This window comes from Oncorhynchus masou, chromosome 28, assembly GCF_036934945.1.
Source record: "Oncorhynchus masou masou isolate Uvic2021 chromosome 28, UVic_Omas_1.1, whole genome shotgun sequence".
NCBI lineage: Eukaryota > Metazoa > Chordata > Actinopteri > Salmoniformes > Salmonidae > Oncorhynchus > Oncorhynchus masou.
The window spans coordinates 70287946-70296132 of NC_088239.1; the positions used below are offsets into that span (position 1 = coordinate 70287946).

An 8187-nucleotide genomic window follows, 5' to 3' on the forward strand; every position below is an offset into this window, starting at 1 on the left:
CGGTACAGGAGTGCCAAGTCTAGGACAAAAAGGCTTCTCAACAGTTTTTACCCCCAAGCCATAAGACTCCTGAACAGGTAATCAAATGGCTACCCAGAATATTTGCATTGCCCCCCACCCTTTTTCACTCTGCTGCTACTCTCTGTTTATCATATATGCATACATTTAACTATACATTCATGTACATACTCCCTCAGTTGGCCCGACCAACCAGTGCTCCTGCACATTAACTAACCGGGTTATCTGCATTGTGTCCCACCACCCACCACCTGCCAACCCCTCTTTTACGCTACTGGTACTCTCTGTTCATCATATATGCATAGTCACTTTAACCATATCTACATGTACATACTACCTCAATCAGCCTGACTAACCCGTGTCTTTATGTAGCCTTGCTACTTTTATAGCCTCGCTACTGTATATAGCCTGTCTTTTTACTGTTGTTTTAATTCTTTACTTACCTATTGTTCAACTAAAACCTTTTTTGCACTATTGGTTAGAGTCTGTAAGTAAGCATTTCACCGTAAGGTCTACCTACACCTGTTGTACTTGGTGCACGTGACAAATAAACTTTGATTTGATGTTCAATGCTGCATTGTGAATCACTTTGAAGCTCCTCAGTTCTAGTCCTACTGGTAGCTCTGTGGAGCATGCCTACTGTATGTAAATAATGGGGAGTGTCTATTCAACTAAACAAATAAAAGGAAAATGGAGAAACCAATTTAGGATAACTAGTTGGCAGCCACTGACTGAGGGTAAGTGTTGCTATGAGTATAAGCTAGGCCCTGGAGAGTAAGGACACTGTGGAGTCAAAACAAACCATGTCGGCCTATATCTGATGATTGTGTTCCCTCAGACTGACTGACTGGTAGTGTAGAAGTGTATAAAAGAGGGGCCCAGCTTCATAGGGAAAAAGGAAAAGAGTGCAGAGGAAACAGAGAACAAATGGTAGAAAGGTAGGTTGGTAAAAATAAAAGTGAGGTAGGAAGTGAAAGACACAAGACAGACAGGTAGGTCCGAGGGTTGTGAGTACAGTGACACTATGTGACTAACTTATTTTAAAAAAATATTTATTTATATTGTATTTTTACTATTAATTTAAACCATCTACCTTACTGTGGGGAACGACAGCTGTGTATTAATGATTAAGCAACCTCCTCTCCTCTCAGCATCTCACAGTGTGTATTCATCGCAAATGGCACTCTGTTCACTATAGTGCATTACTTTTGACTATGACTCGTAGGTCTCTGCTCAGAAGTAGTGTACCATATAGGGAATAGGGTGCCATTTGGGACAATGTCATTGGCTCAGGCTCACACAACCCAAACATGTACATTTGAAATTACGGCAGGCCTTAAGCTGATTTGTGTGATCCGCCTGAGAGCTAGGAGAAGGTAAAGGTCACAGCGAGAGGACAGGGGAAATTCAGCCAATAGGAACTGTTACTGTATCAGTATAACTCACACAAACGCTCTCTCTCAATTAAATTTAAGGTCTTTATTGGCATGGGAAACATACAGTACCCGTCAAAAGTTTGGACACACCTACTCATTGAAGGGTTTTTCTTTATTTTTTACTATTTTCTACATTATAGAATAATAGTGAAGACATCAAAACTATGAAATAACACACATGGAATCATGTAGTAACCAAATAAGTGTTAAACAAATCAAAATATATTTCATATTTGAGATTCTTCAAAGTAGCCACCCTTTGCCTTGATGACACTCTTGGCATTCTCTCAACCAGCTTCACCTGGAATGCTTTCCCAACAGTCTTGAAGGAGTTCCCACATATGCTGAGCACTTGTTGGCTGCTTTTCCTTCACTCTGCAGTCCAACTCATCCCAAACAATCTCAATAAAGTTAAATCTAGACTTGGGTTTCCTCTATCGTAATCGCTCCTCTTTCACCCCAGCTGTTAACATTGCCAGACAAGTGAACTAAAAATGAACAGTAAACATTACACTCACAAAAGTTCAAAAATTACAAATGTCATACTATGTTCAAATATTTAAAGTACAAAAGGGAAAATAAAACATTAATCCTCTCTCTTTCTCCATCTCTCTCTCACACACGCATGCACCTCTCATGCACGCATACAGACACACACATACACACAGACTTGCTGTTCATGATATCTCATAATATTATTTTCATGCTATTAAAACCTTCTGTGACTAGGGGGCAGTATTTTCATTTTTGGAAAAATAACGTTCCCGTAGTAAACGGGATATTTTGTCAGGACAAGATGCTAGAATATGCATATAATTCACAACTTAGGATAGAAAACACTCTAAAGTTTCCAAAACTGTAAAAAATATTGTCTGTGAGTATAACAGAACTGATGTTGCAGGCGAAAGCCTGAGAAAAATCCAATCCGGAAGTGACTCATGTTTTAAAAGCGCTGCGTTTCAATGCGTCCCTATTGAGCAGTGAATGGGCTATCAACCAGATTACTCTTTCTCCGTATTCCCGAAGGTGTCTACAGCATTGTGACGTAGGTTTACGCATTTATGTTGAAGAATACCCGTAAGCGGCTACATTGCGCAAGTGGTCACCTGATGGCTCCCAGAGTGACTCTCACGTAAAATACAGAGGTAGCCATTATTCCTATTGGTCCTACTGAAAAACGAATTGTCCTGGTGGATATATTATCGAATAGATATTTGAAAAACACCTTGAGGATTGATTATAAACAACGTTTGCCATGTTTCTGTCGATATTATGGAGCTAACTTGGAATATTTTCCGGCTTTTTTGTGACTGCAATTTCCGGGCGATTTCTCAGCCAAACGTGAAAAACAAACGGAGCTATTTCGCCTACAAAAATAATATTTTGGGAAAAAAGGAACACTTGCTATCTAACTGGGAGTCTCGTGAGTGAAAACATCCGAAGCTCATCAAAGGTAAACAATTTAATTTGATTGCTTTTCTGATTTCCGTGACCAAGTTACCTGCTGCTAGCTGGACAAAATGCTATGCTAGGCTATCGATAAACTTACACAAATGCTTGTCTAGCTTTGGCTGTAAAGCATATTTTGAAAATCTGAGATGACAGGGTGATTTTAACAGACAGTGCCAAGATTATTATTTTTTACCAGAGGGGTTAAATCACAAAGATCAATGAGTTAGACATTGTTAGTTGATACTGAATATTCAACTTTATATTTCCTAATTCATAAAAGAAAATTGGAATGTGCATGTTATAACTGAGTATTATATGTTAGAATTTCACAGGATATCAATGTGAATGCACAAGATTGAAAGATATTTTCAAAAAAGTGCAAAGTGGAGCATAATAAAGCATCTCTGTACTAAAGGGAACTTTACCACAGCTTACACAGCTACCTGAACCAATACGCAGGATAGAGGGGCTGGGTAAATGGGGTCTGGACGAGGGCCATTGTGTCAGAGACGCTGTAGGAGGACAGAGTACCTACCTGCCTTAGTGTCTTTATATGAGACTGCTGTACGAACAGTATCCCCACTCCACTCAACCTCCCAGTAAGAGCGTCCAGACAGATCCTCTTTACACATCACCAGCAAGAAGTAATTGAATCTGGCCAAGATCAGCCATTAGTTTACCTTACTGTTCCCCTCAGACAGATATATGTTTTATGTGCTGTGTTCAGGTCCAGTGTGAACTGACAGGAGTCGAAGAGCAGAGCAGAGACCAATGAGGGGAATTTGAACAATACAAGTTCTAAGTCAGATAAAGATAGGCATTAAGCTGATCAAGCTCAACAAGCTGATGTCCGGGAGGGCTCTCACCTGGGCTACTGCTGTATGGGAACAGCAGCTGGCCATATGCGTTAGTCTGGAGGGATTCGTGGTTGAGGTGAAGAAGGTTTTTTACGGCCCGTTCTCCAGGAGAGAAGCTTCCCGGAGGCTAATCCAGCTTTGGCAGGGCTCCTGCAGTGTGGCTGACTAAGTGGTGAATTTCCGCACGTTGGGAGCGGAGAGTGCTTGGAACCAGGAAGCACTGTTCGATATGTTTCTGCACGACGTCTTGGAGGTGGTCAAGGATGAGCTTGCTGCTCATGAGTTACCTACGGATCTCGATTCCCTCATCGCTTTGACCATCGGAATTGATGGGCGACTACAGGAACGACAGAGGGAGAAGAAATTTGAATTTGCATGCACACCCAGGGATCCCACCTTGCTTCCGAGTCAACCCAGAAGCTCCTGGTGGTCTCGTTACTAAGAGCACCCGAGGGTTGTAGACCTACCCCGAGGGCTGCCGAAGACAGCCGAATCACAGCTTCCTGAGCATATGCCACTAGGCAGAGCTGGGCTGCGGGAATCTTGGTAATTTTGTTTCCTCTTGTCCTCTAAAGAAGCCAGGCTCACCGGTAGGAGCAAGGACTATCGTGGGCCGTATGGAGAATGTCCTGCTACCCCTGCTCGCACCCTTTTCATGCCATTCTGCTGTGGGCAGACCAGTCCAAATTGCTCAGTGTTCTCGTTGACTCTGGGGCCGACGAGAGTTTTTTGTACGCTACCCTGGCGTCCGAACTGAACATCCCCACTCAGCCCCTATCCATTGCAGTGGACATTAGAGCCCTGAACAGGCGTTCTATAGGCCGAGTCACCCACAACACCACTCCCATCCACCTACATCAAGACCCTCTGATTCCTGTGCAATTGGGATTCTCCTGGCTTCAACGACACAATCCCCTCATTCACTGGTCTACTGGTGCCATCATGGGCTGGAGCCCGTTCTGCCACGCCCATTGCCTGAAGTCAGCACAACCTGCCCCGGGAAGGTGCCCCGGACCTCTCTGCCATTCCCGCGGAGTACCAGGACCTCTGGGAGGTGAGGCCCGGGTCACATCGCTTCTGCTGCACCGACCCTATGACTGCGGGATTTACCTTTTCCCTAGCACCACACCACCCCGGGGACATCTGTACTCTCTGTCGTGAAAGTAGACCAAGGCTATGGATACCTACATTGGGGACTCCCTAGCTGCTGGATTTATCCGTCCCTCTACCTCTCCCGCCGGTGCAGGCTTCTTCTTTGTGGAGAAAAAGGACAAGACCCTGCACCCGTGCATTGACTACAAGGGACTCAACGACATTACGGTTAAGAACCATTACCTGCTACCACTCATCTCCTCGGCCTTCGAGCCACTCTAGGGGGCCACTGTGTTTTCCAAGCTGGATCTACAGAATTCCTACCATCTGGTATGGATACGAGAGATGGACGAGTGGAAGACCGCCTTCAACAAGGCCAGTGGCCACTACGAGTATCTGGTCATGCCCTTTGACCTCACCAATGCCCCTTGCTGTGTTCCAGGCTCTGGTGAATGCTGTTCTCCATGACATATTAAACTGATTCGTCTTCCTCCACATTGATGACATCCTCGTCTTCTCTCGCTCCCCTCAAGAACACCTGTTCCACGTCCGGGAGGTCCTTCAACGCCTTCTGGAAAATCAGCTCTTTGTTAAGGCGGAGAAATTATAGTTTCATCTCTCCACCATCCCCTTTCTGGGTTACATCATCTGTGCTGGGAGTGTCCAGGTGGATGCCAGGATGGTGAGAGCAGTGATGCATTGGCCTCAGCTTATGTCATGGGTGCAGCTGCAAGTTTCCTGGGGTTCACCAATTTCTATCGCCTCTTTATCTGGGGTTACAGCACCCTGGCTTCCCTGTCAGCACTCACCTCACCCAAGGTTCCGTTCATGTGGTCCCCAGCTGCTGACCGGATGTGCCGGGACCTCAAACATCGCTTCACCACAGCTCCCATCTTGGTTCATCCGGACCCATCTTGTCAGTTTGTGGTGGAGGCCGATGCTTCAGACGTCGGAGTGGGGGCTGTCCTGTCCCAGCATTCTGCCCTTGACCTCAGATACATTTCTGCACCTTCTTCTCCCATCGCGTCAACGCCATGGAAAGGAACTACGATGTGGGGAATCGGGAGCTTCTTGTGCTTTAGAATCCCCGGGGGGTTCTGACAACCGGATGTTCGTTCCCGACACCGTCCGCTCTGCTCTTCTGGACTCCTCCAGGTTGGCCTGCCAACTGGGCGCCAGTCAGACCCTGGCCTTTGTGCGACAGCGCTTTTGGTGGCCTACCATGGTCCCAGACGTGTCCTCATTCGTCGCCGCTTTCAACATCTCAATGGTCATTATCCCCTCTGCTGTTCGTCTTCTGTTGACCCATACCCTTCGTATACACCCCACCTTTCATGTGTCCCGTGCCTTCCATTTCTAGGCCCACCCCTCCTCCAGGTGTTGTTGATGGCCATCCGGCGTACACGGTGAGATGCCTCCTAAGGGTTCAACCACGGGGTAGCGGTTTCTAGTACCTGGTTGACTGTGAGGGACCCGGAAGAGAGACACTGGGTCCCTGCTAGAGACATCCTGGACCCAGCCCTCATCACCCCGGTCAATCAGGTATGCGGGGGGGGGGTACTGTCACGCCCTGATCTGTTTCATCTGTATTTGTGCTTGTCTCCACCCCCTCCAGGTGTCGCCCTTCTTCCCCATTCTCCCGTGTACTTATACCTGTGATTTCTGTTGCATGTCTCTGTTGCCTGTGATTTCTGTTGCCAGTATGTCTTGTTTGTCAAGCTTACCAGCATTTGTCCTGTCAGCTCCTGTTTTACCCCAGCCTCTCTTTTCTCGCCCTTCTGGTTTTTGACCTTTGCCTGTCCTGACCCTGAACCCGCCTGCCTGACCACTCTGCCTGCCACAGACCCTGAGCCTGCCTGCCATCCAGTACCTTTGCTTCTGTTGCTATAATTAACATTATTACTTCTACACATTCTGCATCTGGGTCTTACTTTATCCTGATATAATCAGTCTATTCCCTCTCTATCTATACTTGTAGCCCAGCCAGACTGTTCTCCATAGTGGATTGGAGAGTGGCCTCTCTCTCGCTCTCTCTCTCTTTCTCTGGTTGGCTGGAGGAGAGAAGTGAAATGGTGCATCACCTCTGGTCAATAATAATACTCACCTTGAGAAACTCCACAGCCTGTTGGAGCTCCTTCAGCACCTTCTCTCTCTCCTGGACTCTCTGCTGGAGTTTCTGCTGACTCATAAACAGCTGACACAGTGGAGGAACACTCTTCATTGAGCTATCAAGTTTTGTGTCCAATAGTTCACTTGTCACCATAGCACACAGTTCATTGACTGATTATAGTTCTTACTGTACATGAGATGTATCACAGAGACTGAACGTTGGACTCAAAAGAGTGATAATGGAGTTTGACTTTAGAAGAAGCTGATCGATTTGGATAATTTATGATAATCATATTTCTTCTGCTGTGGGTCGATTTCATTTCAATAACTATGTTTCTTGATCTCTCCTATTCAAACAGCCTTCCTACTGTTTAACAGAGTCACCAACCAGTTGTTCTGGTCTAACCTGTTTCTCTGTCCTCTCTGCTGTAGCTGACATTGTATCAAATGGCCATTATGTTCATCCATCACACACAATAGACATATACACTGTTGATCCGTACGGCAGTTTGTCATGATGAGATCTGTAGCTGTATGGTGGCTTTGACCAGCTTGTGTTTCTTTAGTCCAGGAACATCATAGTGAGGCTGGAGGTGAGTCTCACAGTAAGACACCAGACATGCCAGACAGGACATGAAAGCTTTCTGCTTTCTGGTCCCAGTGCAGAAATCACACGCCACATCTCCAGGTCCAACATAGCACAGAGCAGGTGGAGCAGCCTGGAGTCCTGTCTTCTGCAGTGTCTCCAACACTTCAGCCAACATGTTATTTTTCCTCAGAGTAGGCCTTGGAGTGAAGGTCTGTCTGCACTGAGGACAACTGTAGATGCCCTGATCATCCTGATCCCAGTAGCCCTCAACACAGCTTCTACAGTAACTGTGTCCACAGGGAATAGCCACCGTTTCCTCCAGTAGATCCAGACAGACAGAACTTCAGAACTGGTCCTGGTCCAGCAGAACTCCCCGCAGAGACATTTGGACTGTTGTTGTTCACTCTCACACAGACAGATGACACAGAGACAGAGATCAGTTTTGTTTCCTCAGAAGAAAGTTTGTGGGAGGGGGAGAGAGAAAAATATAACTAGGGAGGGAGAAAGTGAGAAGAGTGTGTGTGTATGTGTGTGTGTGTGTGTGCGTGTGCGTGTGCGTCTGCTTCTGTCTGTTCTCAAACATTAGAACAACACCAACATCTGCTTACGGAGTGCAATAACAACACGGTCTCAG

At 46.1% G+C, this 8187-nt stretch overlaps 1 pseudogene; it reads right to left on the bottom strand.

The window, feature by feature from the left end:
* Window positions 1–6302: 6302 nt before the first annotated feature.
* Window positions 6303–7938, bottom strand: LOC135517053 (E3 ubiquitin/ISG15 ligase TRIM25-like; annotated as a pseudogene).
* Window positions 7939–8187: the final 249 nt, after the last annotated feature.